This window comes from Solanum pennellii, chromosome 12 (genome assembly GCF_001406875.1).
Source record: "Solanum pennellii chromosome 12, SPENNV200".
In the NCBI taxonomy this organism is placed as follows: Eukaryota; Viridiplantae; Streptophyta; class Magnoliopsida; order Solanales; family Solanaceae; genus Solanum; species Solanum pennellii.
Window position 1 is genome coordinate 45,543,802 of NC_028648.1, and position 13,007 is coordinate 45,556,808.

Consider the following 13,007-nt stretch of genomic DNA (forward strand, 5'->3'; position numbering starts at 1 on the left):
AGCCCCAATTAAATTTATGTTGAGTCGCTTATTTAGGAGGACACTTTCAATTTAATTCTCTTTCAAGATTGAATTAGAAATTTATGATTAAAGGTAAAGAAGTAATACATCCCGAATTAAAATTCATGCACTTTTTTAAAATATAATTTTATAAATATTTATAATTTGTTTTAAAACTTTTAATATATTATTTTGAAAAAAAGTTACCTATGAAGTAACATCACATAATTGAGACGTAAGAATAATTAAGATGAACATAGTCAGACTTTTAAGTTTATCGGTAATTTTTATTTAGACACTTGAATGTATGATAATTTACTTCTATAGATNTCAATAAATATTCTAATATTTTAGAAAAGTTTTGTGATATGATATTATGCGACTTTACAAAACTTTTTCTAATTTGTAAAGATTTTATAAAGAAGTGAGTCAATTTTAAAGCTATAGAGTTATGATTATGAGAAAACAAACAACACAAAATGTCTAAACAAAACATCAAGTTCATTCTTATAATTTCAAATCATGATTCATATCACATGGTCAAACAGACCCTAAATATATGCATCAAATTAATAGATGTATAACATGTCGTTATATATAAATATTTTTCTCATCTATCATATTACTCTCTCTCTCTCTCTCTTTCTCTCTGTATATATATATATACATACATATATATATATATACTAGAGGGGTATGGCCCGTGCCGAACACGGGCCCAATATTTAATATTTTAAAGTAATGTTTGCTTTGCAGTCATTTGATGTAAAATAGGGTGAAGTTAAAACTTTAATGTAAAAGTTGGTCGCATAAGTACTTAATTTACACGGGAGAATCCCTTCCCAAGTAATATAGGCATTGCATATATCAAAAATAAAACTACACCAATAATGGCTAATAAATTTGAACTTAGACGATCAAGTTCAAGATAAACAGTACATTGTTTCATCTCTTTACACAAAAGGAAGAAAACGCCAAATGAAAGCAGCCCCGTGGAATCAAATTCACCTTCTACCCGCAGAAATCAACTTTTGATCTAGTAACAATTGGATCTTCCCTATGGATGAAACATGAAGAAAAATTGTGTATGCAATCACAACCTATAAAGGGAATGTGGAGATGACATAGCCGATAAAAATTAATTCGTAAAAACGTGATAAATAAATCATAGATCATATGACAAATATCAAACCATTAAGAAACTCTTGCAAAAGCAAGCTAGAAGAAACAATCAAACACAAATTACAAAATCATAAAAGATCACATACCATATATCATACTACTAACTTTTGCTTTCATCTTCATCTCATAACCATTTATGTGCTATTAGTTCTTTCTCAATCATGACGTATAAACTGCACAAACATAATAAACTTTGTATGTTCTATACAAAAAAAAAAAAAAAACAAAGCAACAAATAAAAACAAGTTAAAACAGTCTTCTCATAGTAGAAGTATACTCATGTTCTCTTAGGGCCCTTTAGAGGAGCTCAATTAACATAGAAAATCAGTTAACAATCATTATTAATATACAAACTACAATTCCACAATTGTTTTTTCACAGAAAATGTGTTATAGGGACACAAAATTTAAAAGGTGCAAAAAATAATTTGGAATGTACTTGAAGGACTTAGAAATAGAACTTACATTTATTTTTGAATAATATTCTGTCTTCTCCAACAGACAACATGAAAGTTAAGTGAAGTTGTGCAGTCGAAGTCTCATTCAGTCAAGTTGAAAATTTTACTGAGCTTATTCCTTCTTCTTCAACCCAGTAAAGTTATGCATTCTTTTCTATATCCTGATTAGTCTGTCAACTGTAGATTTACGAATATCTTCTCATCAAGAAATATTTCACATAAAAATAAATCAACCAAAGAAGGAAGACTAATGAACATTACAACCTCATCTTCATCACAAACTTTGTATAAAGAAGGTACCACCAAGTCAAGCAGGGATGTATTTTGTTTTTATAAATCAAAAGTTAATCTACTGTAATATGTCAGCCAAAAACAATCTTGAACCAACACATGAATGACGCACGCATACTTGTTCAGTTTCTTCAACTGTGCATGAATATCTGCTTTATTCATCAACCTCATATTTCTAGGTGCGCTTCATAATAGCCTCTTCCTTGGACTTGTTTCCGCTCCTGCAGAACCTCTTCACATACTCCTCATTGACATGCTAATCTCAATTAATATTGAGGCAACGCAACCATAAAGTGTCATAACATGTCCAACTACCACCATTGAAGGTGTTTCAATTATAATGATCGTCTCACATGTTTTTCTCTTATGGAGTCTTACAATTCAGCACGTAATATATCAAGATCAATATTTAACACCAATTTGGCAGTATGTTTGGAATCTTCATTAGCTTTTATTTATGATGGGTAAAATTCATGTAGCTCGGACTTTTTAAAAATGTTATTGGGTGTGTGTCCGATTCTTCAAAAGTAGTACATTCTTGGAGGATCCAACAAAGATAACAACAACATTTTCGGAGATTTCAAGACTTTTCTTAGAGTAGATTTATATAGAAAATTCAATAATTTTGACCACACACAGATGAAAAATGTGGAAGCATCACACTCTAGTAAAGCTGACTATGTAAATACGGATTAAAGGAATGAGAATCAATTATCCCGTAGGAGAAAGTTGGGGCTTCTGTAAATGATAGTTACTGCATTGAGAAAAAGAGAGGAAGGCTTAAGCAGAAAAAGTTATCACTCAATATTTGAAGCTTCAGAGATCAAGCAAGCCCTAAAGAGGATTTGAAATCCAAGAGTTCATCATCAATCGGTGAGAACATTAGTAAAGGTACTACAGTACTACACGTAATAATCCCATTTTTCCGCTTGAGGCGCCAATGTGGAAGTGTCAAGCATCCAAGGCACCTACATGTGTTTAACAACATAAGGTGATGCAGTCATAGTCTTGGTATCTTTCGTTTCAAAAAAGTGTGGCTACCGTAATAGGACTTGTAGTCTGAGGTAGTGTCATGTATGTTTTCTTTCTTTCTTTCTCGAATTTAGGCCTTCTCCGTCCAGTTCCATTTTTCCTTATTATGGGCATTGTAATGTTTTGAACATACAATTTGTACAATATTTATATGTATTTCATTTCTCACCTATTCTGTACTGCGCATGAAAGATGCCCACATATACTTTTGTCTAGCAAGCAGAACAGAATAAGATTGAGAGACAATTGAGAATTTTCAGACAGCTTCCTGTTTACTTAAGTCATGTGTGAAATGCCTATGCTTTAATTTGACCTTGTGCTAAAGATACCTAAAATAATCAGGGATGGCCTATAAGTACTCCGGAAACCAACTTTATTCCTCATAAGATATTGGTTCATTGACCATCCAGATTACACATGTCCACATAGTTACTTCCTACTTTATTGTTTTAGGGTCTCACTTCGAGTCAAAATTTTGATTGATGAATGAATCAGATTAATCTCTCTATACATTTTTGTTATATTGACAGAATGCAGGCTGCAGTTACATTCAGGTTCACATCCACCAGCTACCTTTGAATAGGTACTTAATAATAATACGAAGCAACAAACACAAAGAGAATTCTTATAGAATCACACATCATAATATTAAAAAAATATCACACAACGTACCTGCAACTTTTACAGAAGACTGCAAGATGTAAAGTCAAAACTGCACATTACATGATGGGATAATTCTTGTAGTATCCTATGAAATAGGTAAAAATATCAACACTGCATCTTAAAAGATATTTAACAATCTACATAAATTAATATTGCAGTGTAAAATATATAGAATATATGCATGTGGTTGACCCTGGCATATGTACACCACCATCATAGCTAAGACACAAGAGCGGCTCAAGCATATAAGTGGCCTAAAACAATAATCAAATTGGACCTTAAACTTGAATTGTTAAGAACTTTTATATAATTGATTTCTTCTAGTTTTCAATTGATAGTATAATCATTCTTATTTTAAATTATTTTTCATGATGTATAGTACTCCAAATATGTCAATTTTCTTCTAATAATTCCTTCATTTTCATGAAAAGTCTACTTTTTCTACAAAAAGTATTCAATATTTGTTTAAAAAAAAACTTATAACCTACCACTATCTCAAGTCTACACGTGTCTTTTTTTTAAAACTGTCGAGTCACCGGTGCTAAGACAATTCACAGAAGAATATGATGTAAACACTTGCTCGATATTTCACTTACCAGATTTCACGTTCTATTTAGATTTGTTTAAAGTTTCAAGAAGCTTACTATTGTTATTCCTATTCCTTTCTATGTCGAGTAATCATTTTACACAATCTTTTTTTGTTTCCAGGGCCCTCTTAAAATGAATTGCAACATATTTAAAAACATACTTGAACTGAAAAAGTGTTCCTTAACAAATTCACAAGAACTGTGTTGGTACGTCACATGTTTTCACACAGACAGTACAATACAGAACTGTAGCAGAAATTGATACCTTGCATTAGCAATAAGATTATTCAAATCTTCAATGGTAGTTGACCTCAGACTCAGGCATGATCATCAGTTGTCCTTGATATTTCTCTGCTAAAATCTAAAAAGGACAAAGACTATTTTAAATAAGTTAATCGGACATATCATCAAACACCTTGAACGCATAATCTGGACGATTCAATTTTACATTTCAATTTACCAACTTAAATTTTGAGCAAGATAATTTAGTTAAACACTAATTAGATGATAACAAAGTAAAATCATCTAAGCAAATCGATTACAATTACATGTAAGTAAAAATTTACCTATCTTGTATGGAAAGGTTTTACACACTATTACCTTATTATTTTATACCTCAAATACTTGCAAGGAGTAAACTGTTCCAAATGCATTTTGAAGTCATAAAATGGAAAGAAAGAGAGAAAATTAGACTAACTTGAAATTGGTAGGCAGCGATGCGGAGTATTGTTGAAGCTTGTTCCAGAAAAGTTGGGAATTTTTAAAAATTTCTTGGTACTCAGTTTCCGGTGAGAGAGGCTCTCTTGGATAGCCTTGCCAAATGCCAATGCAACTGCTAACTGCTAAAAATTTTCAGAAAAATAAAAAGACGAAAAAAAGAAAATGCCTACAACTCTTCGACCAAAACTAATTTGGAGGAAGAAATGCATCAATTTTGCAGAGAAAAGAGAGAAGTTTTAGAAAAAGTGAAAACCAGCTTTCTCCTACGTGTCTGTCATAAAAAGGAAACTTGGAGGTCATTGACCTAAAATACATACACGTGGGCATTGAACTCAAAATAGACCCAAATTTATTGTACACAATTTGCTACTTTTANGACATTGCATTGCACTTCTTTATTATTGGTGAACTTGATCTTGTGTATTGTTGATATTGTGACTGCCTTTCTATGGAACTTGTGACTGATGAATATTGAACATGTTGTGCAAGATATATAATTGTTAGAGTGTTGTTGTTGAGGATATGGAATTATTAGAGTATTGTCGTTGAAATTATGAAATGGTTTAAGTGTTGTTGTCGAGTTGTGTTTTTTGTAAATTGTGAACTGTTAAGTTGGACTGATTTTATGAAGGTTGTAGTTGTGGAAGTTCGGCTGGTGTGTTTAGGAGTAACCGTATTTTATTCTCTTAGCTTGTGTTTAGAAGTTACTTGTTGAGTTTCGTGTAATTAGGTACTCACCCCTTGTTTCATATCTTTTTGTAGGTTACGAGCCTTGATTTTATGATACTTTTCATTCTTTTATTTTCTGAGGCTTCTTAGAGGTTCGTGAGTTAGTTGTTTGTCATCTCACAAGACCTACTTACTCCCATTTATGATCTTGTTCTATTCTAGCTTGTACATGTGACAACTAGATATTTAGAGATTTTTTTGAGTTGATTATGAAATTTCCATATGTTAATGAAATGGTTTTGTGTTAGGCTGGCTTATCTTGGTGTAATAAGACAAGTGTCATCACATTTATTTTTGGGTCATGACAAAATGGTAGCAGAGCACCAGGTTCATAAGTCTCACGCGTGTACAAGCCAAGTCTAAGTAGATTTTCAAGGATCGGTACGAAGATGTTTGTACTTATCTTCGATAGGTTATAGTGACTTTTAAGAAAAATCTCCACTTCTTGAATATCTATCGTGCATCTTTTTTCCGCTCTAATTCTTATTGCTTCATTTCATTCTTTCTCAATTATAGTGACGATTCATGTGTGGTTCGTTAAGATATAAGTTGGTTTATTGTGCATGGATTCGAGGTTATACCTGATACTAAGGTGAAAGTGATAGATTTATAAAAAAAGATATATGTTTCATATTTGAAATGTTCAATTTGAAAAGGTTGAGTTAGGTGAGGGCTCAACGAATTTTTTTTAGGATTTCTAATTGATGAGGTTGAATAACGGTTTGAGGAACTTCATGAATGGTTTATCCTTATTAAGTTAGGTTTCGCAACTGAGAAATAGTAGTTGTGTGGTATATGTAATATATCTAGTGGTTCAATAATTGAAAATGAAATCATTAAAAGGGATGGACGGATTATGGACATGTATCTTTAGAAAATACATTTAGTAAAGTGTCATAACATGTATGAGTTGTTTAGTGGATGATGAGAATGATGTTGCGCCAATTAAGGTCTGAATCTCTACTAAGGTTTCATAGATTGAGTTTATATCAAAGAAGTCCATGATATGAATACTATAATAGTATCAATGATTACTTGCTTAGAGTTATGAAATGTATTACTCCTGGTATTGACCTGAACTACGAATGGGTGCATATCACTTTGGACGAGAGACCGAATAGATTTTGTAGTGGTATGTTAGTTTCTTAATGGGGAAGAAATGTGTAGGCTATTTGGGTACAACCTTCTCGATAGGTATGATGTGTTCTAGTTGTGGATTTAATAGACTTCACAATATGGTACTAGTGGTATACGAAAATGGATATGTTGATGTCAAGTAATCATGCTCGTATAATGAAATTTGATGGTGTATTCCCTTTTGAGAAACAAACTATTTCGTTACTATGAACGCTTGAGTTAAGCATTATTTTAAAGGAAGCTTTTAATGGTAGATTGTTGATATGTTATTAATGTGTTAAGTTAAAAAGTGTATCTCAAGGGTTCCAAATGAGGATAGGTGATTTAATCTTAAGGTCCAAGGAAAATGGATAGATACCAGAATAACAATCTTATGGGTAAAGAAAGTTCCAAAGAGTGTACATAAGTAAAGATAATTGCAGATTTTAGTAAAAAATGAATATGAAAGTGGAATAGTCCTTTGGATTTGATTGGTATAAGTGAGTCTAAGGTTTCATCTTGATGAAAAGGTTGACTTCGTGGTGATAATAAGAGTTAACTAAGCATGATGGTAATAAGATTTTGTGATGGATTGTGATTTAGTTACAACTATATAATAAGGATTGTTAGTTAAACAAATTTGTATCATAATGACGACTGCTAGCGAGTATTTAAGGATGTGAGTTGACACTATTTGGTGAATATTTTGATTTCATGGAAAGTTATAGGACATGTTGACACCTCTTCAATAAAATTGAAAGGAGATTGAGTCATGAATGAAAAGAATTAGTGTAATGTAGTTTAGTCTTTGGAAAGAGGTGATCGAGAACAAAGATATTTATTTTTAGTGCAATGTCAAAAGTTGTTCCTTTAAATAGTATAAAATTAAGTTCTGAGACGCCTGATTTCATCTATTTTGCACTATTTATGATAACAGTGTCACAGGTTCATCATATTGGTAAAAAAAAACTATTGGATAAAACCTGGGAAAGGAGTATATATATGTTAATTCAACTCGAGTGTGATGATATATTCTTTTGTAATTTTGAGTTTGATAATGAGTATGGTTCAATTTTTAGGAAAAGATATGATAAGGTCGATGGAGAGGTGAACAATGATAAGATAAAATACATGAATTCATTAAAATCATCAAATTTTGAGATAATGTTGATAGATAAGGGGGTCATAGGTTACATACTTGGATTCAAAATTTAAGATTTTTATGGTGAGTTTAGGTTTGTGGTTGTGTGCTTTTTCAAAGGTATTGATTGGTAAGATAAGAAATGGTCGATCATTGAGTATGAAGCATTTGGAAGGACTTACAAAAATAATTTGATTAGTAAATTTGGTTACTTTTGATTGTTAAACCTAAGAGGGGTTTCACTCAATGTTTTGATTTAGAGAATAAAGTAAAATTATTATGAGTTGTTGGTCAAAGGATAAGATTGGTAAGAGAGTCAACCAAAGGACCAAGAGTTTGTTGTATTGAAGAGTTCAAGATATTTAGAATTTTGTGACATAGGAAGACTTTTAGAAATGTAAAGGAATAAGTCCTCTTGTATAAGCCCTTGGTTGGTAGTTTAAGGATTTATTAATTTTTGACTATGAGGTTAGATATGACTGTGAGATGTGAACTAGTTCCATAGAGACTTGCGAGGAGTTATTATCGACTTTTCTAAAGATTAAATTTTGGTTGGATGATAAACATCTATGTGTAGAAGATTTTATGTTGTCATGCCGAGCTAAATTGTTCAAATTATGATAGGTAACTTATTGATGTTCGACGGTGTGGACCTACAGTTCTACATGGCTAATGAAGATTTTGATCGGAGTGACACTACTTTGTTGATTGAACGATCTACAATAGGAATTGGAAGGTTAGTAGAGATTATGAGCTTATAGTATATAGAATTATTGGGGTTACTAAGGATTTATTAAGTGTTGGTATGAGGTACAAAACGGTTTGAAAAAGTACTTGAAAACCGGTATGTGAAAGTTCGCGTGAAGTTGACATTGGGCGTTATTCAATTATTTTACCTTGATGGAAAAATATTTTTTTTATTTGAAATTAATGCTATCAGTCTTGGGTGTGACTCATATTTGTCATGTAACACTTAGATAGAAAGAGAAAAACCCATATTTTGGAATTTCAAGAGACTGCAATGTCTTTGCTAAGAAGACTTTGATACTAGTGACAGTTTAAGAGTAAGGTAAATAACTGGTATAATTGTGATGTTTGTTGGTATTAAGAGTGTTAGCTTCAATGGAGTAATGTGAGGAGTATGTGGGGTTTGATTAATTGATTATGTGAAAGATGATAATGGGTATCAAACTAGTTGATTGTGGGTAGCTAAATTTAAAGAAATGAAGTCATATGAATGGAAATGTTTGGTATGGGCGTTATGAAGGGAGTATATTGTGTTATTCGATAGTGGTTCCATACATTCTTATATGACCTACCTACTCTGTTTCGAATATGATTTGAAGTATAATTCGTTGTATATGCTCACATGTGTTTCTATATCTATGGGTGGATCCCTAGTGGTGGATCGGGTGTACTGGTCCTGCGACATTCTCTTGGTAGGATTGAATCCTTGACAAACTCATTCATTTTATTTCTAACATTTTTGATGTTGTTTGGGATAGTTGAAGTATACTAGTGATTCTACACACACAACTTGCTTATGAAAATTTATAGAAGAGCTACCATGAATATTTACAGTCGTCTGAAATTCATAATATTTATTTAGTTGCCGATGTCACATTCCGACTAGGTGTGATTGGATGTGGGGACAAGTGGGTCGAGTTTTACTAATTTTTAGGTTTAACTATGGTCAAAACTACTGATCTAGGATTCCGATAGTGTTGTTAAAGGTTTTGTATGGTCGGTTGTATCGTTCGTTGGGTGACTACGTTATCATTTACTTCTTTGGGTTAGATAAGTTTAATTTTTCGTTGATGACAACTCCATGTTTAAAAATCACATTTTTATAGCTTAATCTCGTGAAAAGATTGTGTTGTGAAAAGAAAATATTGATAAGTTTTGTGATGGTTTGTAAATTATTAGTGGGTGGTAGTTGCTTAAAGTTCACTTTTGATTGTAGTCGGTATCAGCTCAGAATGTTATTTTCTATGTGAGAAAAGATTCGCCATGATGTTGTGTTATAGTCTAATGACTTTTAGTTTAGATTGGGTTCATGGGTTAGTCTGCTTCTTAATAATCACTCCTGATTGGTAGATATTCCAAAGTTTGATTTGAAAGTTCTAATCTTATTAGTTGATGTTGATAGAATGACCTTAAGGAGGAGCTCAGTCAGAGATATGAACACCGAATGGTAGGTCTTATCTTAGACTTTTGGTAACATTAGTTGTCCTTCCTTCTTCTTCCTTATGTTTGAGGATGAACATGATTTTTAGTGGTGAATAAAGTAATTACCCGGACCCGAAAGATCATTTTTTCAATAATTTTGAATAGTTATTTAGGTATAATTAATTAATTTGCGGGCAATCTGTTTATTGTTAAATATAATGAGCCAAACAGTAAATATTAATTAAGTTATTAGGAATTATCATTTTTAATGTATAATTAATTTAGAAAATAAAATAAAGAATGGATACGAAAATTTACCACTTTTGAAAGGCGACCTACGTGAGAATGGCAAACTTCACTTTCAGGCAAAAATGTAATTACTAGCCTTTCTATAATATTTTTACACTTAGATTTGGAATGGAGTATAAATTGTGTTGTTGTTATGTTAGTTTGGTTGGTAGAATGAAAGTGGAAACAGTTAATAACAGTTAATGTTGGACCACGTGTTCTGTGGTCTAGGTAAAGAAAATTAGTGATAGGCTAATGAGAAGGCATTGATTAGCGATTGCCAATAAAAATATTGATGTACGCTCCAGTAGGCGTAAAAATTATTAATTTCATGGGTTAGCAGAGCACTTTTACTTCCTCTGGGTTTTTCCTATAATTATCAAATTAGTTTTGATACTACTAGGATATGTAATTGAATAGTATGTGTATCATATTATATGAATATCATTAGATTCGTGATGTTTGAAGGAATTGGAACTTAATTATAGGTTGAATTTGGAGAAATTTGAAAGAAGTTGACATGTTTTTGACATTAAGATTAGGAGATTGATTATAAATTTGAGTGAAATTTTGGGTCCAAGGCTACACCTGTTGTATTATGAGTGTTTTTAGTTTTGAAATCTTATTGTGATTATCTATTTGAATAGATTGTATTGATTTGAAAGTCAACCGGAAGATGAATGCTCAAGTTCTGGAGTCGATGCCCAACTATTTGAGGCAAGTGAATTTCTAAACCCTTTTTAAGTGCATAGAATTGTGTATTTCTTTGTGGTATATGTTTGGGAGTAATGAGAATTAGTGAAGGGTTGACTTGTCCTTGTTGAATCATTCTAATGATGGAAAAATGTAATAAAAAGGTAATGTGATTAATTGTTGGTGTGCGATTCTTGACAATGATTTGAAAGGGTTATTGCTTAATTGTTGTATTTGTATCACAGTTGTATTGTTGTGAATTGTGCCTTATAATGAAAATGATCATCTCTTCATTATTTATGTGAACATGTCATTTGCATTGCTTTTGAGACATAATTGTGAAAAGTGTTATGTGATAAGAGGATGTACCATTTTGATGGACGTATCACGCACTACGATGGATGCATGAACATATATGTTCCTCATGCATCCCGTACTGTGAGACAGCGGGCGTGTATCGTTAGGTCAAACATGCATCACGATACTTGACATTGCATTGCACTTGTTTATTATTGGTGAACTTGATCTTCCATACTGACTTTCTGTGGAACTTGTGATTGATCAATATTTAGTTTGTTGTTGAATATATGTAGTTTTTAGAGTGTTGTTGTTGAAGATATGAAATTGTTAGATTGTTGTTGTTGAAAATATGAAATTGGTAAAGTGTTGTTGAGTTGTGTGCTTTGAACTTGTGAACTGTTTGGTTGGGCCAGTTTTATGCATGTTGTAGTTTTGGAGGTTCGGTTGGTGTGTTTAGGAGCACCCGTATTCTATTTTCTTGGCTTGTGTTTAGAAGTTAACTTTTTGAGTTTCGTGTGGTTTGGTACTCACCCCTTGCTTTAATTTTTTATTTTGTAGGTTACGAACTTGGATTTTTGTAATACTTTCCATTCTTTTATTTTCTTAGGCTTCTTAGAGATTTGTGAGATAGTTGTTTGTCATCTCACCAGATCTTCTTACTCCTATTTATGATCTTATTCTATTCTAGAAACAAGGTAATTTGAAACTTGAGTTTTCCTTTCAATCAGTTGTAATACTGTAGAGACTTGTACACGCGACAACCCCAACTTTTGAGGGTATTTTTGTGTTAATTATGGAATTTCACATTTTATTGTAATGGTTGAGTTCTGCTGACTTGTTGGGTCATGACAACTTCCCACATAAATAAAATAAACGGGCTTATTAAAATTTTACATTTTAAAAAGAAATGTAAATAATATGTATTTAATTTTGCTATAAATAAGAAGAAGTTGTGAGATATAATTGAAATATTTTGCATTAAAATATGATATATGCTCATTCAATATTTTTTGCTATAAAAAGGAGTTTATATATTTCTTTTGAAAAAGTAGTTCTACTATAATTGCTCATTTCAAAATTCACGTTAATTTATGTTAATATTTTTTAATATTTAAAATTTTGTATATCAGTTATATACTGTTTTATAGTTACAACACCCATTTTTAATTTTTTTAAATTTTTTTTTAATTTAATTGCAAAAAAATCCTTAACATCAATCTTAAAAGAGCATAGTAATTTATTATATAATGTTATTACATGTAATTAATTTTTACATTTAAAATAGTACACTAATAGAAGTATTTATAGTATTTAAAAAATCCATTTTTTTTGTACTAATATGTAATCAAAATATAATAAAGAATGACTAAGGTTATATATAAGATATATTTTGATTTGTGAGAAGAGAAAAAGCATTTAATCTTCAAATCGATACAATTTAATATCTTAACGCTCTTGAAACAAATTAATGCACTCAAAGTATCATGTGTTGTTAAACGCATATCGAATCCACTATACAAATCATATTAAGATATATGTATGAAATTGTGATATTGAAAATAATATCACAACAAAAGTGAGGTGAATAAGTTACATGAATCCGATAACATAAGATCGAGACATACATAAATGAAGAGTA

The 13,007-nt window shown here is 31.4% G+C and overlaps 1 long non-coding RNA gene across 2 annotated transcripts; it reads right to left on the minus strand.

The window, feature by feature from the left end:
* Nucleotides 1–808: 808 nt before the first annotated feature.
* On the minus strand, nt 809–5,159 carry LOC114075389. 2 transcript variants are annotated; one of them, XR_003575842.1, is made up of 6 exons: nt 4,910–5,159; nt 4,478–4,573; nt 3,635–3,710; nt 1,647–1,816; nt 1,269–1,355; nt 809–1,057 (listed from the first exon to the last, which is right to left on the minus strand). It is a non-coding gene; the product is annotated as an uncharacterized LOC114075389 (long non-coding RNA). The 2 variants fall into 2 exon arrangements; XR_003575841.1 differs by having other exon boundaries at nt 809–1,100.
* Nucleotides 5,160–13,007: the final 7,848 nt, after the last annotated feature.